This window comes from Primulina eburnea, chromosome 1 (assembly GCF_022965805.1).
Source record: "Primulina eburnea isolate SZY01 chromosome 1, ASM2296580v1, whole genome shotgun sequence".
Lineage (NCBI taxonomy): Eukaryota > Viridiplantae > Streptophyta > Magnoliopsida > Lamiales > Gesneriaceae > Primulina > Primulina eburnea.
This window is the reverse complement of record NC_133101.1, coordinates 53,281,217-53,295,730: the sequence shown is the minus strand read 5'-3', so window position 1 is coordinate 53,295,730 and position 14,514 is coordinate 53,281,217.

Genomic DNA, 14,514 nt, shown 5'->3' with positions numbered 1-14,514 from the left:
AGAGGGCAGAGCAAAGCAAACTTATCCCAAAGACAATAAAACTGAAACTGATAAATCAGTTGATCTGTTGAGTCTTAAACGAGAGATGAGCTCAATGATGAAATAAGCAAGAATCAATCAATGATTCAGCAGTTGATGCTTGAAAATTAAAATCAAACTGAGCTTATTAAAGCATGGAACAAATCATATGTTGCATTAGCTGAAATGAAAGATAAACAAAAATCAGTAACTGATAAAACTGGTTTAGGGTTCATCAACTAAGATGAAACTTCCACTAGTGATACTCAACCAAAACTGAATTCACACAAAGGGAAATATATCCACTTTGTAAAATCAGTTGTGGTACAAGAACAACTAGAGCCAAGTAAACCAGTTATGCAACCTATTCAAAATAAGAAAAAGGCTAGAAGATATAGTATTGGTTATAGCCAAAAAATTTCAACTGACCCACAAAGTCAGTCATAAAAGGTTCAGTAATAAATAGTTGAACTATTCAAATGGCTACTCCAATTACTATAACAACAAGCCAGTTCAAAAAAGATATTAGCTGAATAAACAGTTGAAAAAGGCTAAAACTCATATTGCTTCATCTACACACTACACATCAAGCACACACAAGCCAAGAAAAAAGATCTGGAACACAGAACTGGAAGGTCAGTTAGACTTATCCAAGTTTGGGTTCCGAAAGGACTAATCTGTTTAGGACCCAAATAGTTGTGGGTACCAAGATTATATATTTTGTGTGATTGCATGTGGCAGGTACAAATAAAGAATCAATCAGGTATATGGACAGTAGATAATCGAGTCATATGATAGGGGATGCAAGTTTGCTATCCCAACTGATCAAATACACTGGTCCAAAAATCAGTTTTGGAGACAACTTCAAAGATAAAACTGTGGGTAAGGGTAAGCTTATCTTTGGTAAATTTACGATTAAAGATGTTTTATTAGTTTAGAATTTGAAGTATAACTTGATTATCATCAGTCAGTTATGAGACAATAAATTCTCATTTCAGTTTGACAGACACACTTATTCAGTTAGAGACTCAACTGATGAGGTCATCCTAACTGGAAATCGTTGTGGGAATACCTACAAAGTCAGTTGGACTGAACAAACTTATGCACCCATTTGTCTTAATGTAGAACCCATAATTAGACTACGTATAAGCCATACATAATTCTAGTATTTTAAATTAAAATGATTTTTATTGCATGAGTATTTATATGATTTCTTTAAAGTTAATTATTTTATGCAGTAGTTTAATTTTTATCTTTTCAGTTAATTCAGTGAGGCCGGACTGGAGTTGGAATTTTGAGATAGAATTTAAGATTAAGAAATCATTCCCAGAGTTTATTTTAGCTAGCTAATAAGTTAATTTAAGTTAGAAAGGAGGTTTAAGGAATTATTTAAGTAACTTGAGGTAAGTTGGAAATAAGTTCATTTGGGTTCCATGATTAAGGTGTTAATTCTTTAAATTATTTAAAGGATAGGTAAGGCTCTTAAGGTTTAAAAATTTACTAACTAAACAATATTTCCCCTCCATTATTTGTTTAAATTTCGGCCACCCCCTAGATGATCAACAATTCCTTGCCAACTCACCTTTGACATTTTCCTTGTCATCCCTTAGCATGATAATCTTTTCATTTATTAATCACCCTTAATTATTAATACTAGAACATTATCTTAGCCTTGGTGGACACAATAAATCGGCCACACCTCATCCTTAATCCCTCCAACAATATTTGATATCAAACCAAATTCAAATTTCAAAAAGGGAGTAGACTTGGTCATACCATTTGAATCCATTTATTATTGGATCTCCCTCACTCTCTTAACCATCATTTCCCCTCCCCCATGAACGAAAATTGAGAGCATTTCAGAGCTAAAAACGTGAGACTCATAGCTTGAGTAGGTGAGAAAATAATTGAGTAGAAGGGAGATCAAGAAGATCACTCCGCCTCCTCCGCGCCGCGTCGTCGTTTCGTTCGTTTCTTTTCAAAACAAAACAAGGCATGTATATGTTCTTCTTTTCTCTTCAATCAAGTCATATTAATATTTTGAAACATCATACTCGTGATTTCATTAAGCCAAAAACCGAAATACATGACCATATTTAAAAAAAATAATGAAGTGCAGAATTTTTCGGCTCCTCCTGTGCTTCACGGGTTGCATTGTTTTGATGGTTTCAGGTATTGGTTCGATTCCAGGATCCCAAGGCTGCTCCTAGACATGTACTAGGACATGTTAGGAACACATTTATCCATTGTTTCGGGTCCCATGCTACCCGAAATCAGGAGATGACAGCAACACCCCATTAAGTGTCATTGTGTGCTCGATTTTTCTTGAGTTGCTGTTCATAGAGGAAGTTTCTGATCATGGCTGCCCTAGGGGCCTATAGCCATGGTTATAACACTTCCCTAGCATGTCTAAGACGTGAAAAAGTTGCCCTTTGGAGGCTTGGTCCATGGTTGCATTGGTTTTTAAATCAAAACACAAGAACAGCCCCTACCCCCTTTCGGCCTTCTCATTTTCCAGCACGTGTAACATTTGGTTTTGTGGAATGGTGTGGATCTTGGTTGGCCTATGGCCCTTAACCACGGTTCATACCATACCTTTGGATATCTAGATTGTGCCATGGTCAATCAAATGGCCACTGGAACGACACGAGACATCAAACGAAGCAAGACACCCCACGCATGCAAGGGTGCTCTCGGGTGGGACTTTCGGTTGGTTTCTGGTGTGATGCGAGTTGTGGCTGGCCTAAGGCCTTTAGCCATGGTTCAAATCATACCCTAGGATGTTGGTAAGAGTTTCTGGTCAGTGGTTCAAGCCCCAATGGCCTTTACCCTCGGAAACGACACAAGGAAACCAAAGCACAACTGCTGTATTTTTTTGGACAGCAACTTGCTGCTTCGGTTCAGTGGCTTGTTCGAGTTCTAGGTTGGCTTTTAGCCTATGGCCTTGGACTGGATAGTGCCTCATCGAGTTAGGAAGGTCATGTTTTTGGCCGTTTGTGATTCGGATCATTTTGAGGTCGTACGAGAAATTACGGTGCGATGTGCCAAATTGGCTCTCGAAAGAGCGTTTCATGTTTTGGCCTCCATTCACCAAAATTTCGGCCCTTGTCATTTTAGGAGCATTATTTCATCATTTTAAGTGTATTTTAATCATGACTAAATGATGATTCGGTGTTGGTTCGGGTTGGCACGAAGTCATGATTAAATACGAAGTCGTTGGGCGTAATTGTCTCATTTTTGGATTCAATTACAAAGTTTGGTCAAGAAAATCATTTGCATATTTTTCATGATAAATTTAGGTAACAGCGATCCTGGTAACGATCCAATCCATGTGGTAAAATATACAGGATATTTAATTATGCCATTTAATTATATTACGTGCATAAAATTATAAAATATTCATTTTTGAGATTTATGCGATATTGCTTGTGGCCATTTCAATATCATGGGAGCATTGTATTATCCGGTCGCCAATTACCGGTCAATTCAATTATTTACCACCCAGTATACTGTGGCATTATTCTTATCAGACGTTCATTATTTCACCCGATCGCCAGTTACCGGTCTGGTCGCCAGTTACCGTTCAGTTCAGTGTAGGGGCTACTTGCATAGACCATAATCTCAACAGAAAATTTATGACATGCTATTTTATTACAGGGCTCCAACGAGCAAACATTTTCACTTATGATTTTCAGTCAGTTATGCATGTATTATAATTGCTCATGACAAGTTATTTTCACGTTATGCCTCATGACATGATATTTTACTCCCATGCAACTTTATTATATTATTTACTCGTTATTTACAATATATGCATGCTGAGTCTTTAGACTCACTAGATTTGATTGTTGTAGGTACTGATGATGTTGGGGCCGAGGGCGGGGACCAGTGAGCTAGCTTGGGTCGGCAGTAGTGGAACCCGAGGACCTCATTTACAACACTTGCCATTTTTTTATGCTCAAATATTTTATCAGTTGTTGGATACTTTAACTTGTTATTTTGGCGAGTAATAATTTCTTCCGCTGCTAATTTTAAACATTAAACTTGATTTATCAGTTTATTTTGTGAATGAGGCATTTTAATTATTTTAAGAAGAAAATTTTTAATTTTTCCGTAAATTTTCAAACACGAATTTTCAGGTCATTATAGCTGGTATCAGAGCAATGGTTTTGTAAAGGGTTGTACTACTACTGACCACGAGAAGCTCATGAAGTCACGTCATCGGTCTGTAAGTTTTACATTTACGCATTTTATTTAAAGCATGAATTATTTGACAGCATGTTTTCATGAATTATTTTACGTCCAGATTTATTTTATTGTTCAGTATTTAAATTTAAATAAATTATGGAATTATGCATGTTAGTTACGTATGGGTTATGTATGTAACAGTATGCCCCCTGGACGCATTCTCGAGCGCACTAGAAATGATGAGCTTCGCCAAGAGGACATGGAGGAGCAGAGGCAGGAGTGAGATTTACCACCTCCACCTCCACCGGACATGAATGCCCAGATGATAGCTGGGATGACTCAGTTCTTCGCACAGTTTGCGGGGAACCATGCTGTGGCGACCAGGCCGACAGGGCCCGAGGCTGTCTATGAGAGATTCATGAAGATGCGTCCTAAGGAGTTCTCAGGGACGACGAACCCCATGATTGCCAAGGACTGGATCAAGTCCCTCGAGGTTATCTTCGAGTTAATGGAGCTTGGATATACAGACGGAGTCCGATGTGCCACCTACTTATTCGGAGGAGATGCCCGCTTATGGTGGGAAGGAGCGTCAGTAGCCCTGAACTTGGCTACGCTGAGCTGGACACGCTTCACGGAGGTATTCTACTCCAAATATTTCACCGAGGAAGTGCGCACCAGGCTGACCACGGAATTCATGAGCCTGAGACAGGGAGATCCGACTGTTACGGAGTTCATCCGTAAGTTTGAGAGGGTTTGTCATTTTGTGCCCTGATCGCGAATGATGCCAAAGCCAAGTTGATGCATTTCTTGGTGGGTCTACGGCCGATCTTGCGCCGTGATGTTAGGGTGTCTGACCCTACTTCTTATGAGGTCGCTGTCTCCAAAGCTCTAGCTGCAGAGCAGGATCAGCGTGATATCGAGAGAGACCGCCAGGGCAAGCGCCCATGTGGGGACCCAGGCTCTAACTCAATTTTTTTTGGGATTAATTGGATCTTTGCTAGAAAATGTGGGTCAAAATTTTGCTTTTAACATTAAATCAAATGTATATAAAACAAACACAAGATATTTCTCTTTTTTATTTCAACAAACATTAATACATATTTTGGTTCAGTACATTCATACAACTAGTGTTTAAAATACATTACACATCAAATGTAAACACTCCTAGCTCATCTGCTATGCCCGTAATCTCCACGCTATCTCAATCTCTTATCGTTGTCTTGACCCTGATCCTGCCCCACCTGTTGTTATGCACACATACAGACACAACAAGAGCCGGAAACTCCGATGAGAATAAATCTCAGTATAAAACATGTACACATGCATATATACAATATAAATCAAGAAGTATACTAGCATGAATATAATCAATCACACATGTTCCATAGTCTATGAAACATGATTAATATAAAACATGCAATTTAAATCAATTCATATCTTGGACTCGACTCTTGTCTAACTCTAGGGATCCCGGTGTGAATAAGACGTCACAGTCTGCCACCTACCCTCCCAATCGGGGTGGCGGTACGTCTTATTCCTAGACTTCGGTCCTGTCTGTATCGCATATCTACAATCGGAGTGAATCTTCCCCTATGCTTAGATACACCGAACGTCTAGAAACTTGGCGAATCTACCAAGGACTCTCCTATCTTAAAGGCTTGAATATAAATCTATAAACAAAGCACAAACATATCAAAATATAAACAATAGTCTAGTATGTGATTTTGGGAAACTCAAATCAAATCTAATTCGAGTTGTATCTTCCCGAATTCACATGCATTATACCTTCTTGTCGTACAATCTTTGTCGATGTCGAAGTCTCGATGTCAAAGTTGCCAATACACATCTGAAATGGCATAGTCAATGTACATTCTATCAATCTCTAGTACACAACAATACACATAGGAATCAATATTTCATTTCAAATCATTTCGACAGCATAACGGCGGATTCTCGATATACCGATCAACTCAAATAACAATAATAAATAACCATAATTCATAATCTTCATGAATAACATGTACTATTATGAAATCTGCACCATCTCAACTCCATACAAGCTGTAAGATTATAACAATAGCATATCATATCTGTTTCTCAATTCGATTGCATTTCTGCAATGGCTAAAATCTTAAGCACATATCATAGAGCTCACATCATAATTCTTCCAACACATAAATATCACAACATGCTGGAAAGATATAAAAGTATACCATTTTTGGAGCCCTTGTCAAAAGGAACAAGAATCTTATTTCGGTTCAAAATTCGGATATATGAATCTTTCACAACTCAAAGTCTACCATGAAGAAAGCTTGAGGGAATTTCTGACTTGCTCTCGGTTCTCAGCTGCTGGAAATGAAGAATTGAAGGAGAAAGGTACACATATACCTCATATTCCATGTGTCAATATAAGAATCAAGGGTGGATTTCTCGCACCGAGCACCGAGGGTGCGCTTCCTCACCACCGTGGGTGCGCTAAGCTCACGGCATTTCATTCTATTTTCCAAATTAGACTACCGCGGGTGCAGTGCCTCTTGAACCGCAGGTGCGCTCACCTTCCAGTAGCAACCATCTAAATTTCTGCCCACCTACCACGGTACATTCCAGGGCGCGGGTGCGGTGGCTCGTTTGTGAAACCACCCAACTTACTGTCTTCCCACCGCAGGTGCGGTATCAATGGCAGCACGGGTGCGGTGTCCCTTCGGCAACACATTCCAAAATTCAGAATAAATGACCGCGGGTGCGGTAGGTGTTGCTGTGCGGGTGCGGTACTATACCTCATTCAACACTTCATAATTTCATTTGATCAACCTAAAATCTAGGGCATTACATTTTTCCCCCTCTTAGATATGAGTTCGTCCTCGAACTCGCAGCAATCAATCAAAGCAAGTAAAGGAAAAAATATGATGAAAACTGAATAAATACTCACATCATGAAAATAGCTCGGGATATCTCTGTCTCAGCTGTGATTCTGTCTCCCAAGTCGCTTCTTCAGTGCCATGATGACTCCACTGAACTTTCACTAGCGGAATAATCTTCGTTCTGAGTTGCTTTTCTTTTCGATCCAGAATCTGTAATGGTTGTTCAAGATAACTCAAAGTCTGATCAAGTTCGGCTTCGTCAGACAGAATGACATGAGAAGCATCAGGTATATATCTACGTAGCATTAATACATGAAAAACGTCATGTATCCATTATAGAGAAGGAGGAAGTGCAAGTTGATATGCTCGATCGCCAATCTTCTCAAGAATCTCGTACGGACCAATGTATCTAGGAGACAACTTCCCGCGTTTGCCAAATCTAACAACGCCTCTGAAAGGAGAAATCTTCAAGAATACTCTATCTCCTTGCTCAAATACTAACGGTCTACGTCTGATGTTTGCATACTTAGCCTGTCTATCTTGCGCTGTCTTCATTCTCTTTTGAATGATCTTTACTTTTTCAGTCATCTCACGAATCATATCGGGCCCCAATTCTGGTACTTCTGAGATGTCATCCCAATACAGCGGAGATCTGCACTTCTTGCCATACAAAGCTTCAAACGGTGCCATCTCAATGCTCGTCTGATAGCTGTTGTTGTACGAGAATTCACAAAGTGGTAGTGAATCCTGCCAACTAGTGCCAAAATCTAGCACTACAGCTCTCAGCATATCCTCTAGAGTCTAAATAGTCCGCTCTGACTGTCCGTCTGTCTGGGGATGATAAACAGTACTCAGATGTAATGTCGTACCTAGAGACTGATGCAAACTGTGCCAGAAATGTGAAGTGAATCGGGGATCACGATCTGATACGATAGAATTCGGCACACCATGCAATCTGACGACCTCTCTGACATATATCTCAGCCATCTGATCATGTCGGTACGTTATTCTGTACGGAATAAAACAAGCTGATTTGGTCAATCTGTCAATAATGACCCAAATCGCATCACAGCCCCGGGATGATCATGGTAACTTCGTAACAAAATCCATGGAAATGTGGTCCCATTTCCATTCAGGAATAGATAGACTCTGAAGTAAACCTCAGGGCTTCTTTCTCTCTGCCTTCACCTGTTGGCAATTTAAGCACTTAGACACAAATTCTGCAATATCTGATTTCATCTGTTTCCACCAGAATTGTGTCTTCAGATCGTTGTACATCTTTCTGCCACCAGGATGAATACTGAACCGACTACAGTGTGCTTCTGACAATATTTGTTGTTTCAAATCTGAAACATCTGGCAATACAATAGGGTTATTCACATACAAAACATGATCACGTACCTGATACTCTGACAAATGCCCTGATCTGACCATTTCAAGTGACTTCTGAATATTCTGATCAGTTCTTTGTGCTTCTTTGATTCTCATAATCAAATCTGGCTCAACTTGAATCGTAGCAAGTCTCAATGGTCTGCTATCTGTGTCAAATGCTAAACCAGACAAACAGCAATCTTCAACTAAATTCGAAACACCTATCGTCGATAAGGAAAGGGAACATACCTTTCGACTCAAGGCATCTGCTGCTGCATTTGACTTCCCTGGATAGTACTTGATCTCGCAGTCGAAATCCTTCAACAAATCGAGCCATCTACGCTGTCTCATGTTCAACTCTGACTGAGAAAACAGATACTTCAGGCTTTTGTGATTAGATTAGATCTCAAATTTCTCGCCATAGAGATAGTGACGCCAGATCTTTAGTGCAAATACGATAGCCGCCAATTCAAGATCATGAATTGGGTAACGAATCTCGTGTGGCTTCAACTGTCTCGAGGCATATGCGATCACATCTCCTCGCTGCATAAGAACACATCCTAACCCTCTGTGAGATGCATCGCAATATACAACGAAATCACCAGTACCTGAAGATATCGTCAATACTGGAGCACTGGTCAGTCGTTTCTTCAACTCCAAGAAGCTAGACTCACAGGTTTCAGACCACACAAGTGGCGCATTCTTCTGTGTCAACTGTGTAATCGTCTTCGCAATATTGGAGAAATCTCGAATAAATCGTCGGTAATAACCTGCTAGACCCATGAAACTGCGTATCTCTGGCACAGAAGTCGGTCTAGGCCAATTGATCACAGCTTCCACTTTACTCGGATCAACGGAGATACAGTCTCCAGATATGATATGTCCCAAAAACATAACATGTCTCAGCCAGAACTCACACTTTGACAGTTTAGCATATAATCTATCATTTCTTAGCGTCTGCAACACAATTCTTAAAAGCTCGGCATGATCAGTCTCATTTCTCGAGTACACCAAAATATCATCAATAAAAACAATAACAAACTCATCCAGATATTTCTGAAAGACCTGATTCATCAGTCCCATAAATACTGCTGGCGCGTTTGTTAAACCAAAAGGCATGACAATAATTCGTAATGTCCATACCTGGTTCGGAATGCTGTCTTCGGTATATCCGTATCTCGGACTCTCAGTTGGTGATATCCCGATCTCAAATCAATCTTGGAATAGACGGAGGATCCCTACAACTGATCAAATAATTCGTCGATCCGAGGCAATGGATATTTGTTCTTTATTGTTGCCTTATTTAGTTGCCGGTAATCAATACACAATCGCATCGAACAATCTTTCTTTCGTACAAATAGCACTGGTGCACCCCAAGGAGATACACTCGGTCTGATATATCCTTTAGCTAGAAGATCTTCTAGCTGTGTTTTCAATTCTTTCAGTTCAATAGGTGCCATCCTATACGGAGCTCGAGATATAGGAGCTGTACCTGGTATCAGATCAATACTGAAATCTACCTCTCGAGCTGGAGGTAACCCCGGAATCTCGTCTGGGAATACATCGGCAAACTCACGTAACACTGGTAGATCTGCCAATGCTGGGCTCAATTTCAGTAGATCTACTGAATATACAAGGAACCCCTCTGCTCTTTTCTGCAACAATCTACTCATAGTCAAAGCAGATACTAAGGGAATCCGAGATCTGGAACCCTTACCGTAGAATTTCCACTCGTCAGCCATCTCTGGTCTGAACCTGAAAACTTTCTGGAAACAATCTACAGTCGCTCTATACTTGGTTAACATATCAATCCCAACAATACAATCAAAATCAGCTAAACCAAGAACAATGCAATCTAAGTCAATCTCATGACTCTCGAACTGTAGTATACAATGTCTAACCGTAGTCACATATACAAGACCACTTCCCAGCTGAGAAGAAATAGACACTACAGCAGATAATGACTCGACACCCGTATCTATCAATACATAGGCAGGATAACCGCAAAGAAAACAGTTACATGCAATCACATCATCTGGTGCATCTTGAGCCTGCTCTTCGGTCAGTGCAAATACTCGAGCCTGCTGTCTGGGAGTTTGGCTCACTGTCTGGCTACCTCTGGCTCTGGGCTGTGTCTGTGTAGGAGTGGGCTGAAAAGAGTGAACAAATGAAGCTTGCCTCTCAGGCTGAGCTACTGAACCAAATGCTCCTACACTCTGAGCTTGTTGTACACCTCTCTGGGGACATACTCTGGCGAAATGTCCCTGCTGTCTACAGATGTTACAGCGACCCATCACACCCTGACACTACTCTGTGGCATGTCGACCTCTACAAGAACTGCAGTACACACCTGTATACTCTGTACTCTGGCCAAGACCTCTCTGTCGTGACCCACTGGAGCTCGACGAACTGCTCCCTGATCTCTTGAACTGTTTGCCCTTCGCCTTCAACTGGTCTTTTCTTCCGCCGCTACTACCACCACTCTCGAATCTGGGAGGGGGTTGAGTTGATGGTTGTGGCGGCCTCGAAGTCGGAGCAACAAAAGAAGTGCTTCGTTGCCTAAGCAACCCAGCTTCTGCCCCCTTGGCACGGTTCAAAGCTTCTGAAAAGTTGTTCGGCCTACCCGTATTCACCAAAGTAAATATTTCTGGATTCAAGCCATTAATAAACTGATCCGCAACGGCCTCTTAATTCTCGACAACGTGAGGAGCAAATATGAGCAATGTAGAAAATTTAGCAACATATTCTTCTATGTTCAGTTGTCCCTACCTCAGATTAGCAAACTCGGCACCCTTGTCTTTTCGGTATGACACCGGAAAGAATCACTGATAAAACTCAGTCTTGAACACCTTCCAGGTAATCTGTGTGCCATGATGCTCCAATGCTCTCTTCGTGGTAATCCACCAGTTCTTTGCTACTTATTGCAGTAGATGTCCAACTAATTTCACTCGTCGGTCATCAATGTACTCCAGGGAATCAAATAGCATCTCTATGTCATCGAACCAACTTTCACAATCAATAGCATTCTCAGTACCTTTCAGTGTCGGTGGTCGGAAAGACTGAAACCGTTTCAACAGAGTCTCCATCGGTGTAGCAGTAACGTCCATCGGATCATTGGATGTACTGCCCTGTTCTGGTGCCCGACATGCTACTGGCTGTGGTACTCGTCGAGGCGGCATATCTGATTATCAAACAGATTAGTACCCAATCTATATAATCTGTCTCAGCCCTCTTTTGATCATATACCTCTGATCCAGAATCGGTTCTGATTCAGTCTTTGCGAATACATGCTGTAAATCAACTCAGTTAACAAGACAACATGTAATAGAAAAATCCATAAATTATGCTAGCACATCATAAAGCAAGGAGGACGACTCGATCTAGCCCGCTCATTCTATCCTATTTCATTCTACAGAACCTACTCCTCTTATACCACCTGTTGTGGGGACCCGGGCTCTAACTCAATTCTTTTTGGGATTAATTTGATCTTTGCTAGAAAATGTGGGTCAAAACTTTTCTTTTAACATTAAATCAAATGTATATAAAACAAACACAAGATATTTCTCTATTTTATTTCAACAAACATAAATACATTTTTTGGTTCAGTACATCCATACAACTAGTGTTTAAAATACATTACATATCAAATGTAAACACTCCTAGCTCATCTGATATGCCTGTAATCTCCACGCTATCTCAATCTCTTATCGTTGTCTTGACCCTGATCCTGCCCCACCTGTTGTTATGAACACATACAGACACAACAACAGCCGGAAACTCCGGTGAGAACAAATCCCAGTATAAAACATGTACACATGCATATATACAATATAAATCAAAAAGTATACTAGCATGAATATAATCAATCACACATGTTCCAAAGTCTATGAAACATGATTAATATAAGGCATGCAATTTAAATCAATTCATATCTTGGACTCGGCTCGTGTCTAACTCTAGGGATCCCGGTGTGAATAAGACGTCAGAGTATGCCACCTACCCTCTCAATCGGGGTGGCAGTACGTCTTATTCCTAGACTTTGGTCCTGTCTGTATCGCATTTCTACAATCGGAGTAAATCTTCCCCTATGCTTCGATACACCGAACGTCTAGAAACTTGGAGAATCTACCAAGGACTCTCCTTTCTTAAAGGCTTGAATATAAATCTATAAACAAAGCACAAACATATCAAAATATAAACAATAGTCTAGTATGTGATTTTGGGAAACTCAAATCAAATCTAATTCGAGTTGTATCTTCCCGAATTCACATGCATTATACCTTCTTGTCGTACAATCTGTGTCGATGTCGAAGTCTCGATGTCAAAGTTGCCAATACAAATCTGAAATGGCATAGTCAATGTACATTCTATCAATCTCTAGTACACAACATTACACATTGGAATCAATATTTCATTTCAAATCATTTCGACAGCATAACGGCGGATTATCGATATACCGATCAACTCAAATAACAATAATCAATAACCATAATTCATAATCTTCATGAATAACATGTACTATTCTGAAATCTGTACCATCTAAACTCCATACAAGCTGGAAAATTATAACAATAGCATATCATATCCGTTTCTCAATTCGTTGCATTTCTAAAATGGTTAAAATCTTAAGCACATATCATAGAGCTCACATCATAATTCTTCCAACACATAAATATCACAACATGCTGGAAAGATATAAAAGTATACTCTTTTTGGAGCCCTTGTCAAAACGAACAAGATTCAGATAAAAAATCGTATATATGAATCTTTCACAACTCAAAGTCTACCATGAAGAAAGCTTGAGGGAATTCCTGACTTGCTCTTGGTTCTCAGCTGCTGGAAATGAGGAATTGAAGGAGAAAGGTACACATGTACCTCATATGCCATGTGTCAATATAAGAATCAAGGGTGGATTTCTCGCACCGAGCACCGCGGGTGCGGTAAGCTCACGGCATTTCATTCTATTTTCCAAATTAGACGACTGCGGGCGCGGTACCTCTTGAACCGTGGGTGCGCTCACCTTACAGTAGCGACCATCTAACTTTATGCCCACCTACCGTGGGTGCGGTACATTCCAGGGCGCGGGTGCGGTGGCTCGTTTGTGAAACCACCCAACTTACTATCTTCCCACCGCAGGTGCGGTATCAATGGTAGCGCGGGTGTGGTGTCCCTTCGGCAACACATTCCAAAATTCAGAATAAATGACTGCGGGTGCGGTAGGTGTTGCTGTGCGGGTGCGGTCTATACCTCATTCAACACTTCATAATTTCATTTGATCAACCTATAATCTATGGAATTACAGCCCAGTCCAGGTACCGCACCGCCCTCCTCCTCAGCAGCATCAGCAGCAGAACAAGAGGCCTTTTCACGGGCCGCCTAGAAACATAGGTCAGCAGCAGCGGGGACGCCCAGCCCCGAGGACTTTTGAGCATCCAGTTTATCCTAGGTGCACACGCCGCCATGCTGGAGCGTGTATGGTTTGCTCAGGAAAGTGTTACAAGTGTGGCAGTCCAGACCACATGTTGCTACAGTGCCCTCAGAGGAATCTGCCTACCCAAGGCAGAATTTTTGCTCTCCATGCCACATAGACGAACCCGGAGACCATGCTCATGACAGGTACCTTTAAGTTTTAAGTTTTATTAGGGGATTTATTGTTTTGGGTTGAAATTTTGAACTTAGAATTGCGATAGGATTTCATGCTCTACTCCGTATTATTTTCGGGAATTAGGTTAGAAGAACTTTGACCTTTGCATGTCTAAAGTTAGCTCTTGTGATTATTGGGTTCCTCTTAGTATTCCAACCTTTCAGGGAGAATCTTTATAGCGGGGTCAGCTACGAAAGACCTGATAGATTCAGGGGCTACTCATTCCTTTATTTCGGAGACCTTCACTAATTTCCTCAAAGTCAAGACCGTTGGGCTAGATGTAGCCTATTCAGTAGTATTGCTTTCCGGTGAGAAGATGACATCTACCAATGTGATCCAAGACATAGATCTTGAGCTCCATGGCAATCTTGTTTATGCGGATCTTATTGTACTGCCGATGCCAGAGATTGAAATTGTTCTAGGGATGGATTG